Source organism: Dreissena polymorpha, chromosome 4, assembly GCF_020536995.1.
Source record: "Dreissena polymorpha isolate Duluth1 chromosome 4, UMN_Dpol_1.0, whole genome shotgun sequence".
NCBI lineage: Eukaryota > Metazoa > Mollusca > Bivalvia > Myida > Dreissenidae > Dreissena > Dreissena polymorpha.
In genome coordinates, this window is record NC_068358.1 from 118,745,984 (window position 1) to 118,758,790 (window position 12,807).

Here is a 12,807-nt window from a genome sequence, read left to right on the forward strand (position 1 = left end):
TGGGCCAAGGGCTACCAAATTTGGTATGTAGTGACATCTTATAGTCCTCTACCAAGTTTGTTCAAATTATGCCCTGGGGTCAAATTTGACCCTGCCCCAGGGGGTCAAAAAATTGAAAATTTGCTTAAAGAAGGCCTATTTTGTGAAAACTTTAAAAATCTTCTCGTCCATAACCATTGGGCCTAGGGCTACCAAATTTGGTATGTAGTGACATCTAATAGTCCTCTACTAAGTTTGTTCAAATTATACCCCTGGGGTCAAATTTGACCCTGCCCTGGGGGGTCAAAAAATCGAAAATTTGCTTATATAAGGCCTATTTTGTGAAATCTTTAAAAATCTTCTTGTCCATAACTGTATGGCATAGGGCTACCAAATTTGGTGTGTAATGACATCTTATAGTCCTCTACCAAGTTTGTTCAAATTAAGCCCCTGGGATCAAATTTGACCGTTCCCCAGGCGTCACAAAATTGAACATATGCTTATATTGGGCCCATTTTGTGCAAACTATAAAAATCTTGTCCATAACCATTGGGCCTATTTCTACCAAATTCGGTAGGTAGTGACATCTTATAGTTCTCTACTTAGTTTGTTCAAATTATGCCCCTAGGAACAAATATGACCTTGCCCCAGGGGTCACAAAAATGAACATATGCTTAAATAAGGCCTTTTTTTGTTCAAACTTTAAAAATCTTCTTGTTCTTAATTATAGAGCCTAGGGCTACAAAATTTGGTATGTAGTGATATCTAATAGTCCTCTACCAAATTTGTTCAAATTATTCCCCTGGGCTCAAATTTGACCCGGCCCCGGGGGTCACAAAACTGAACATATGACGTTTACCAGTGGAGATTACTGCGGCCGTTTGGCTGTGACCAGCAACAACATCAACATCTTGTAAACATGAGATAAAACCCTGTCATTTAGTGCCATTTTAGGTCAGATGGTGACTGCTTACAAAGGCATTGAAGTAAGAACATGTGTTATGAATGTTTTTCTTATAAACTGAAAAAAGTCGGGTTTTATTTAAATATGTCGAAAGTGACCATATATCCGGATGAAAATATTTTGGATGACATGTTAATTTCATGTCTTTTTTGTAGTGTTAAAACCAGTTTAATAATATATTATTGATTTTAAAAACACAACTTCCATAAACATAATTATTTCAAGAAAAGTCAATATATGATACTGCTCAGTAAACTCAAACTTTGTATCCAAGAGAAGGTGTTGAAATTAATGAAGTGCAATGTTCTTAACTATCGTATATGCTGCTTTTTAATAACTAATGATTCATTGTTCCATTTGTGAATAGTGACTGATCATGAATTGTTGAAATGATTGTCAATTGCTCAACAATCCATATATATTTCTGACCATTTTATAATTTTCTTAAAACAAGTTATGAATTGATCTTAGAAGTCAAATGTATTACTTAATTAAATACATTTATAAATATAAAGAAATAATCTTTAGATTATCATAATATTCTCAGGCCTGTTGGTCTTAGGGATGTGTGGGTTGATGAGCAATTTCTCCTTTTATCACAATTATTTCTACCCTACCTGATCATTTCCTTCATATTCCATTTTAATTCAATTGACGTCTGCAACCTCTTTCAAATTGGGAAAGTCCAAAATGTGTTGTTTGGTAAAGGGTTAAGGCATTTTGATTCCTATGGGTCTTGTGAATCAGTTTCAAATCAAATGCGTAGATTTTATCTTCAGCATCTAAAAATATGTGAAATAGAAAGAACGACAATATCTTTTGGAGAGATAAATGTACCTACGTTATAAGCAAAGGACCTGTGCAACAATTCCCGGGCTTTTTTGTCTGTTTAGTTAACACGGTAGTAACTTTTTCCATATATAAAAATGCTCACCCTTCCAACTTTATGCGCCCAGTGGGACGAGGGATAGAAAGAGAAAGTCACATGCTTGAGTACATTTCAACCCATGCGCATTACACGTTTTTTTCGCAAAGAAAAAACAGTGGAGCGATACAGGGCCATCATGGCCCTCTTGTTAATATCTCGGACGAGTTCGAAAATGGTCCAGATTGGTGAAAAAACATGGCCGCCAGTGGGCGGGGCATTTTTCTCTATATGTATATAGTGAAAACATTGGAACACTCTAGAAGTCACATTTTTGCCCAATTTTCATGAAATTTGGTCAGAACATTTGTTTCTTTGATATGAGAGTTGAGTTCGAAAATGGTTCCGGTCAGTTGAATAACATGGCTGCCGTGGGGGGGGGGTGGTTTCCTAATTTGGCTATATAGAAACCTTGTAAACACTCTAGAAGTCACAATTTTTGCCCAATCATCATGAAAGTTGGTCAAAACATTGGTTTTATTGATATCTCGGACGAGTTTGAAAATGGTTCAGATCGACGAAAAAACATGGCCGCCAGTGGGCGGGTCATTTTTCTCTTTATGTATATAGTGAAATCATGTGAACACTCTAGAATTTACATTTTTGGCCCAATTTTCATGATATTGATCAGAACATTTGTTTTCTTGATATGAGAGTTGAGTTCAAAAATGGTTCCGGTCAGTTGAATAACATGGCTGCCGGGTGGGGGGGCAGTTTTCTTATATTTATATAGTAAAAAAAGCTTGTGAACACTTTTGGAAGTCACAATTTTCGCCCAATCATCATGAAACTTGGTACAAAGATTGGTTTGATATACATAATTATTGCCCTTTTCATTATATTATACAAAATCCTTGTAAACACTCTAGAGGTCACAATATTGTTTCAGATTTTATGAATCTTAGTCATAATATTTATTTTTGTAAGCAAAGTTTGATGTTTGGTAAGGGGGGTCAACTCAAAATATAGGTCACCAGGTCAAATCTTACAAAAACAAAACACTCCATATGCCAGTGTTTTGGTTCAATAATGATGAAACTTGACCAGGATGTTTGTCTGGACAATATCTAGATCAAGTTTGACGTTTGGTAAAGATTGCATGAACCGACTCCTCTCAGGTGAGCGAACTAGGGCCGTCTTCGCCCTCTTGTTAAACTCACCTGAGCACAAGGTGCTCCTGGTTAGCATTTGTGATCGCAATTTGTCCGTGATGCGTCGTCAAAATTTGCCATGAAAATAAAACAGCGGTTACAGTACTCTATCTTTGAGCCTTTTTGTCCCACTAATAGCTGGGTCGAGTTCAGAACTGGGCTGATGGGGTAAAATTTAATGTCAATGTCATTTTAAATAAAAAGCGGTTGACACTCTATGGTCTACTTTTATTGCCACATTTTCATGAAATTTGGCCAGAACAGTTGTCCCAATAAAATGTCGGTGGTGTTCAAAACTGGGTCACATAGGGTCAAAAACAGTGTAAGCTTAATCACAATAAAGGTCAAACTAATGATTTAAAATTATGTTGAATAAAACACATTTTATTTAATTATTATTAACTTAAATATAATTGAGATCACCGACGAATCAAAATAAAATTATTCTGAAAAAGCGCAGACAAAGGTTAGTTTGTTAAAAAACATCGTTTTGGTCAGATTTAAAAAAAATGTACTTGTTTCGTCAAAACTTAGTTTAAGGGCAATTGTCGATTGGTCATTAACTATTTGCTGTGCCCGAGGTTCGCACATCGATTTCAGCGAATAACCCAATGATTAGTGATTATACACCAGGTCATACTGGACGTCAATTACATTAAATCTTGTCACTTCGATATAGACTAATTTAATTAAAAGAAAGGGGTTCAGCTATGAGCTACATACAAAAATTTAGCACAGTACGAAACCATACTCCCCAACTATCAAATAATAAACAATCGAGCTTTCAACTCTTGGGGCGCATGAAGATATTGACACTTTAAAACCCCAAAATTGACATATTCTTGTGATCATGATCATGAAACTTCATAGATACATTGATCATGACTCGCAGATGACCCCTATTGATTTTGAGGTCACTAGGTCAAAGGTCAAGGTCACAGTGACCCGAAATAGTAAAATGGTTTCCGGATGATAACTCAAGAACGCATACGCCTAGGATCATGAAACTTCATGGGTAGATTGATCATGACTCGCAAATGACCCCTATTGATTTTCAGGTCACTAGGTCAAAGGTCAAGGTCACGGTGACCCTAAATAGTAAAATGGTTTCCGGATGATAACTCAAGAACGCATACGCCTAGGATCATGAAACTTCATGGGTAGATTGATCATGACTCGCAGATGACCCCTATTGATTTTGAAGTCACTAGGTCAAAGGTCAAGGTCACGGTGACCCGAAATAGTAAAATTGTTTTCGGATGATAACTCAAGAACGCATACGCCTAGGATCATGAAACTTCATAGGTAGATTGATCATGACTCGCAGATGACCCCTATTGATTTTGAGGTCACAAGGTCAAAGGTCAAGGTCACGGTGACCCGAAATAGTAAAATGATTTTCGGATGATAACTCAAGAACGCTTTTGCCTAGGATCATGACACTTCATAGGTACATTGATCGTGACACGCAGATGACCCCTATTGATTTTCAGGTCACTAGGTCAAAGGTCAAGGTCACAGTGACAAAAAACGTATTCACACAATGGCTGCCACTACAACGGACAGCCCATATGGGGGGGCATGCATGTTTTACAAACAGCCCTTGTTACAACATTTATTGCCAATAATGCAAAGCTAATTGTTTTAATTAATAACTGATCCACAACTGATCACAGGGGAAATATCACACGGACTTGGCAAATACGAGAAACTGTCTGGTTTTGTATAAAAATAAATGTTTAGTATAAAAACAAAGCATAATCAAAATATATTTATTTTGTGGTTTTTCTAATTTGCTTATTTAGTGGAGAATCAATGAAGTACGATATTTGACGACCTATCGCGCAACAAGTTTATTGGAAGGCGTAGTGGTACGAAAACGTACAATGTATTAGTTTATTAATGGACATATAATAACGATCGCTATACGCAACTTCAGCAAATAGCAGTACATAAGTGAATGTCAGCCGGAATAGCTCAGTTGTGAGAGCGTTAAACTGAAGTTGTTTACGCAACAGTCATCTAAAGGCCCCCGGTTCAATCCCGGGTTCCGGCACGAACGGAACAGTTCGGCGGCTGACAATAAAGCTTTATTTTATGTAGACATTTTAAAATCCGTTTTACTACAATTGGACATTTTTATTTAAATTAATGGATGCAACGTGGTGACAACGTTAATTAAAATTTCTTACATCACTTAAATATCTTATAAAAAATACACGTGTTTTTATATAAACAAATAAATGCAAACAACACATCTTTTATCCATGTATTTTTATGGTTGTCTATCATATGCATATCCCTACGACATATAGAGCGCGAAGCGCGACACGTATTATTGATTGTAACAATGAGTTGCGATAAAGGAAGCAGCTGCTTATCAAGGAGGAGCTGTGTCCCAGAAACTCGTTTCCCTAGATTCAAGCACTCCTCGGAGTTGTTTTTTTTTTAAACCAAATATAGAACGCGCGACACGTATAACAATCCAGGTGGTATGGGCCCTTTAGCATTATCCGACCATTACGTCCATAGTTATCTTCATTAGAATTTGAGAACTTTTGAAATCCTTGTTCGAAGTCCAAGATTTTCATCCGATTGTTCCCAAACTTTCACAGGTTTTTTTTATCAATGAGGACCCAACCCAAACTATATATGAGCAATATCGGACCATACGTCCAGAATAATGTCTCTTTGAATTAAATAATAAAAGTGAAAAACTGCTTGGTTAGGTGATTATGTCAACATTTTTCATCAGATTCTTTCCAAACGTACAGTGTCTTCATATCAATGAGCATTTTTACCTCATTTAAAATGAGAAACATCGGGACAATAAGTCCATATTTTTTTCTATTAAATTTGACAAAATAAACAATTTCCACTTGTTTAAAAGATTTCACAACTTTCGTCTGAATTTTTTTATATCAGTATTACTTGAACCCTATTGAAAATGATGAATATCGGAGCAATAAATCTATTATGATCTTTTACTGAATTTCAAAGTATTGTGAAATGCAGCTTCTTTATACAATTTACAGTTTTCATTCATTTCATTTTTTCAAACTTTTACAGCGTTTTCACATCAATGAGTACTCAACCCCTATTGTAAATGAGCAACTTTAGAATAAGTTCAGAATCATCTCCCCTTGAAGTTGAGAAAAATATGAAATTACGCTTACAAGATGAAGCAGATTTTTTAAAACCTACACAGTTCTGTTCCATTAATGAAAACTGCACACGGATACCAGTAAAAAAAGGAAACCAATGTAAATGGGTGTATATTTGATTAGGTTCCATTCTTAATAAAAACATATTCAAAAACACAATTAGTAAAGCAGTGTCGACAGACCGTTTATCAGTTAGGTACATGTCAGACGGACGTCAACCTAAGCTGGGCACGACCTTATGTGACCCAGATCGCGATTATGAAAGCTTATTTGACGCACGTCAAAAACTGTGAAGAGAACACCGTTACGGACATAAATACTTGTTTGATAATATTATTTTATTTCAATTTAATTTAAATGAATTTTTTGGCGTTGTTTCATTGTATAAAGTGATCATGAGTGGCTATTACATCAATTCCAAATCGTCAGTGACTTAATCAGAACATTAGGTGCGTAACGGTGTAAATACACATTTTAATTACGTTTTACAACTTTAAGAACTTCTATAAAATGCTTGGGTACATGTTTATATACTAAATTCTTCTTTCATTGGACACCTTTGTGAAAACTTTATAATTTTAAAACACGCTGGCAGTTTTTGTTGAATCTTAATGTATATAAAAATCTTCTTTTTTATGCGGCGTAACGGTGTTGTCACATTTGTAACGGTGTGGACAGATTATCTTATACTTTCATATTCTTGTTTATTCGTGTTTTTTACTAGAAAGTATGTCAGATAAGTTCCATGTAAAATTTGTGATGTTGTTTGAAAGACAATCGGCGATATGAATACGAACTTTATTCGCATCATATTGTTTGTATAAATTTCTCCAAACTGTTACGATGTTGTCAACACCGTTTCTCATTCAGCGTGACGGTGTGGAACGTAACGGTGATGACATTCGGGAATTCTGACAGAACTGATTCCAATTGTATTAATTCTCCATTTTTGTCTGATAAATTCCATGTTAAATTTGCGATGTTGTTTGAAAAAAAATCGGCGATATGAAAACGAAGTTTATTTACACCATAATGTGTGTATATATTTGTGCACACCGTTACGATGTTGTCATCACCGTTACTAATTCAGCGTAACGGTGTGGACTGTAACGGTGATGACATTCAGGCATTTGATCATCCACAAACAGCATGCTACTTGTCTCAAAATCACATTACGAACACATCATTTTGTAGCATCTTAGAATACATAATATTTGAAAATCATAAAAGAACAGGAAGTGGAAATAGCAAATAAAATGGAAGAACGGTGTTGACACTGAATAAAAGTACGTTCAATATTTTACTTACCTTTTGATGATTTTCACATTTTTCGCGCTCTTTTCATTGCTTTATTATGTCGTAAAAGGTTGAAAAATGTTTTCTTTTCGGAAAAAGTTGTATCCCCGTATCATTCCCGTGCGGTAGATGAAATTTTGTTCGTAACGGTGTCGACTTGAAAAATTACGGACAGAGCCATAACTGACCATTTATAAATATTCTGCATATAAAGTTACTAAATGTAACTGTTATTAAGTTAAGTTTAAATATATTTAGCTCCATATGGTTGGGTTTTTTATTTTCGTTTGACATTCTTTTATAAAACAATCAGGAAAATTACTCTTTAAGAATTCGGACAACACACCGTTACTAAAATACATGGGGGTAAGTTGCTTCGACAAAGCATAAAACTGCTTTGAGCGTGTGATCTGCTAAGAACTTTTATCTAATATTGTTAACATATTATTTAATATTGTAATTATGAAACTTATCTCTGTTAATGTCTACCATTTATATAAATGTTGAATATGGACAGTGAATGGAACCTCATCAAATATTCACCCAAATAAAATGAACTATGAAATATTTGGGAGTTACAAAATCATAGATAATGGTTATTTGGGGGTTATAACACAACATCATAAATAATGGTTATTTGGGGGTTATAACACAAAATAATAGATAATGGTTATACCAGTATATTTTTCTATTTTGTTTAAAATAATCGGCCAATATATTAATATTTACAGTAGAAAAAAATCGTTCCATGTAACTTCATTGAGTGCCTTTAACTCTGAAATTCCCGACGCCCTTTGATGCCTTGCATTAATACTTATCTTTTATGCATATGATTTGAATATGTCAACAAGTTATGAAATAGCTATAAAGAATGTACTTAAGCGATTTTTTTGGGGAAAATATGTGTATTTTAAAAATCGGGTTTTGTTGATTTTTTCTTCTTCGGAAGCGTGTGTGTCAAAATTCACCTGTTCGGACACTTCATTTTTCGCATTTTTCTCTGAAACTGCATTAGAAAAGCGGTATATAGGTGTGTTATTCTAAAGACAATTACGTTTGCTAAAATAAATATTTCCTTTTTCTAGAAAGTGTTGTTTCATATGCTTATCATTGCAATTTGAATTGCTGTTGATTCCTAAGGCCTAAAAAACATGTTTGTTTCAGATTACGGGCTCAAAAAAATTAGGGTCGGTAGGTCGGGATATATATATATATTATTTTTTAACTGTAGGATCTGATATTTACTGATGGCAACAGTGTGAATCAGATATGAGTCAGTAACCCCGTGTCACTATCAATCGATAATATCAGGGGTCTATTGCAGTTTTATGGCTTTGTTTTACCTACATGTACCACATTAATTGGTTCGAACAGTGTACTTCTCCGTGATAAAACCATGACAAGTTACGTAAGAGACTGATGATAGCCAACGGATGTTATCCTCCTGAAAATTGTGCTTTTAATGCATAATATTATAAAATCATGTTTTTCGACACATAAAGCGTTTTAACAAATCAATATTTAATTCATAAAAATATAACACAAGTATAAATGTTCCGTTAAATTCCTAAACAAGAATAATAATTTGTAATCCGAAACACACTTCCGATTTTTATCCCATGCTTTTGATAACTTTGACATACAATGATGAGTTTAATGTATGGTTAGTTTCAACATAACAATAAACACAATCCACGTATATTCTGGCTATTTATTGTATATCATAAAATAAATTGTGGTCCAGTTACAAGTAAGCTGGGTAAAACAGCTCTGCCGCAAAAAGCACACCAGTGGTAAGAGACTGGTTGACACCTTGTGAACTACAAGGGTTACAAGTAATGCATCAACTACAAAGTAATGGTAAACAGCGCTGTCTTCATGACTAACTAATACATGTACGTGAGAAGAAACTACATGTACTGTTCGCAGATTTTTATTTTTTTATTTTCTTTAATTACCTTATTGTATATTTATAATTGTATATTGTGTCAAAAAAGTTTTGTAAAGGGAATTTCCATAATGGAATTATGTTCTTAGTGTGATAGGTATTCGATATTCCAACAATATTAATTTCATATGATGTTGATTGCAAATTTTATTTTATATAAATTGGTTATCATTATACCAGGTTCATCATATTTGTAATGCTTTTTCAGAACGTCAAAAAAAGAGCCATGCTATACCATTCATATGAAGATAAACAGTGCACACACATCTCGACCTGTGCGTTAAGACACACTCTCTATAAAGTTGCATGCGTTGCGATATGAAAAGCTATTACATAATTTTGAAAAATGGGTTGCGTCTAAGATTATGCAAAAGCGAACAACTTCGATGCCTTTAGCGTTTTGATTTATTAAGATTTTACCCTGATAAAATAGTTTAACTCTAAAACCAATTCTTTAAGATAATTTATTGAAATATTATGGAAATAGTTTTCACTTTTGGACAATCATATTCAATTTGTTATTATTTCTTTTTTGTTTCTACACATTAGACAAGTCTAATTTACATGTAAAACGAAGCATCATTCATGGGCTTAGTTCAATATTATCCTGTCGCATATTATAGAAGCTAATTCATTTACAATTATAGTCAATAGAACACTGTATTGACACTCATTCACGCTTTTCACGTGTTATTCCTGTGGATTTGTTTTATCCCAGAGTCATAAATATGTATTATTAACCCATTTATGCCTAGCGTCTAGAAAAAAGGCATTGGCAAACAGCGTAGACCCGGTCTGCACTGTTTGCTTAAAGGAATTTCTGTAAAAAAAATTCTAAATATGGAAATAAATATACCAGACATCCGTAATTTTGGAAATAAATTGATCCAATCTAGAAGGATGGGAGAGTACACTAGGCATACATGGGTAACATGTTGTTTTTTTCCTTAGTGTATAAAGTACATTAAATATCCTTTGATACCGCGCACTCCCTATGGTCCAGGGGATGCAACCCAAACACAACACCTATATATTCCCAAATTATATACCACTTATATACACATGATTATTATTTGTCTTTCCAGTTTAAATTCTAGATCTACATTTCCAACAAATTGTATATCACCCTTCCCACGTTGGCACCTTGCCTCTCAAGTATATATGCTGTTTATTTATATTGCAAAACAAAGCTCATTAGGGAGCAAACGTTAATTTATCTGATATCTTTATGTTTTCTTTGCACAAAGCAGGTTGTTTCGTGGCAGGAAAACTTCCATGGCGTCATCAATACAATTGTAGACGCCGTTAACCGAAACTTTATCTATGTTCAATCTTACCAGTTCAATTACCGTCGCATGGTAAACCTGTTCCGTTCATATCCCTAGTTCATTAAATGCCTTATATATTCATAGAATCATAATCCCTTTGGCTACTTATGAACAAATGCATTTATCTTTACCATCAAACAATATTGGCGCTCACTTAGTAATACTTGATTTTTGTGCAATATCGGGAAATGATTCATTTGAATATCATTTGTATGACAGAATTCATTTAAAAGCCACATGTTTCGAAATTCTGGTGGTGTTAACCTTTTATTCGGGAAATGGTCCATTCTAGATTGAGTTTGGTTCTGTCAAAAGAATGGGTACTATTATACTAATAATTAATTGATTTAGTCAGGTATCATACACATCACGCTTGTGGCATAAGAACGCAAACAATCACAGACCGTCCAGTAAATAAGGGAATAAATGTTCCATGGCCCTATCCATAATGTGACATTGACATTACAATAACGACTTGTTAGCGTCCTAAAACTGACATCATAAGAAGATATCCGATGTTAATCTCATTTGGCCAAAATCAATATGGTTGTTCGATTCAGTTTATTTGATATTGTAGATAATATATGTTTATCTTTGTTCTCTATCGATGGATAACATGAAGGACTTCACGTTGCTTACGTTTCTATTTTTTGCATTGAATGTAAACTATACTGAGCTCGATTATTGGATTCCATTAACGATTTAAATACTATTTCGCCATGTAAAGGACATAATGACGTGCCTGGCATTCGCGTTACACTAAACTCATCCAAAAGAAAATGTAAAAGCTAATATTGATTACGAATGTATTTATCTCTAAGAACCAACGACAACATGTTCTACGTCTGTCATTCTTTATTAACAGTAGATGCTCTTGCTTCATCATCGATCAAAACAATATGCGATTGTCTATCTTTTCCTTACTGACGCCTTATTAACAGTGTAAATTGATTATGTGTAAACATCTGGAAGAAAGACACAGGGGTCACGGTGTTCATCTCTCAGTTGATATGTAAAGCAGCTATTCATTTTACACGAAATGGACCTTTACATAGGGTAACTGTTAAAAACCCTAAATTGTTATTCCAGACAGCAAAACTGTTTATGCGTCCATTTATTTCACATAATCTTAGTTCAAATTGTAAAGGTTTGTATTGAACAAATTGTGCCTACAGTAACCTATTAATATGCGTTCCAACTTATTATTTGCACATTTTATAGCTAATTTAATGGTCTGGTCTTGCTATTTAACTTACGTATGTATATCCACTTTGTTTATTTATTAAGTTAACAATGCAATTGTATCAATGTAAAGTTTTCAACAATATAATAGAAACTCACGTTCGTTTCTGTCTTACTAAATGTAAAGTTTTGAGCAAACCCCTCTCGACGACTTTCATATCGATATGCTTGATGGTGTTTTATCACAGAACTACACACTGTCAGACAATTTCGCTCTATGAATTTTATGTATATAGTGAAAACATTGGAACACTCTAGAAGTCACATTTTTGCCCAATTTTCATGAAATTTGGTCAGAACATTTGTTTCTTTGATATGAGAGTTGAGTTCGAAAATGGTTCCGGTCAGTTGAATAACATGGCTGCCGATGGGGGGGGGTTTCCTAATTTGGCTATATAGAAACCTTGTAAACACTCTAGAAGTCACAATTTTGCCCAATCATCATGAAAGTTGGTCAAAACATTGGTTTTATTGATATCTCGGACGAGTTTGAAAATGGTCCAGATCGACGAAAAAACATGGCCGCCAGTGGGCGGGTCATTTTTCTCTTTATGTATATAGTGAAATCATGTGAACACTCTAGAATTTACATTTTTGGCCCAATTTTCATGATATTGATCAGAACATTTGTTTTCTTGATATGAGAGTTGAGTTCGAAAATGGTTCCGGTCAGTTGAATAACATGGCTGCCGGGTGGGGGGGCAGTTTTCTTATATTTATATAGTAAAAAAAGCTTGTGAACACTTTTGGAAGTCACAATTTTCGCCCAATCATCATGAAACTTGGTACAAAGATTGGTTTGATATACAT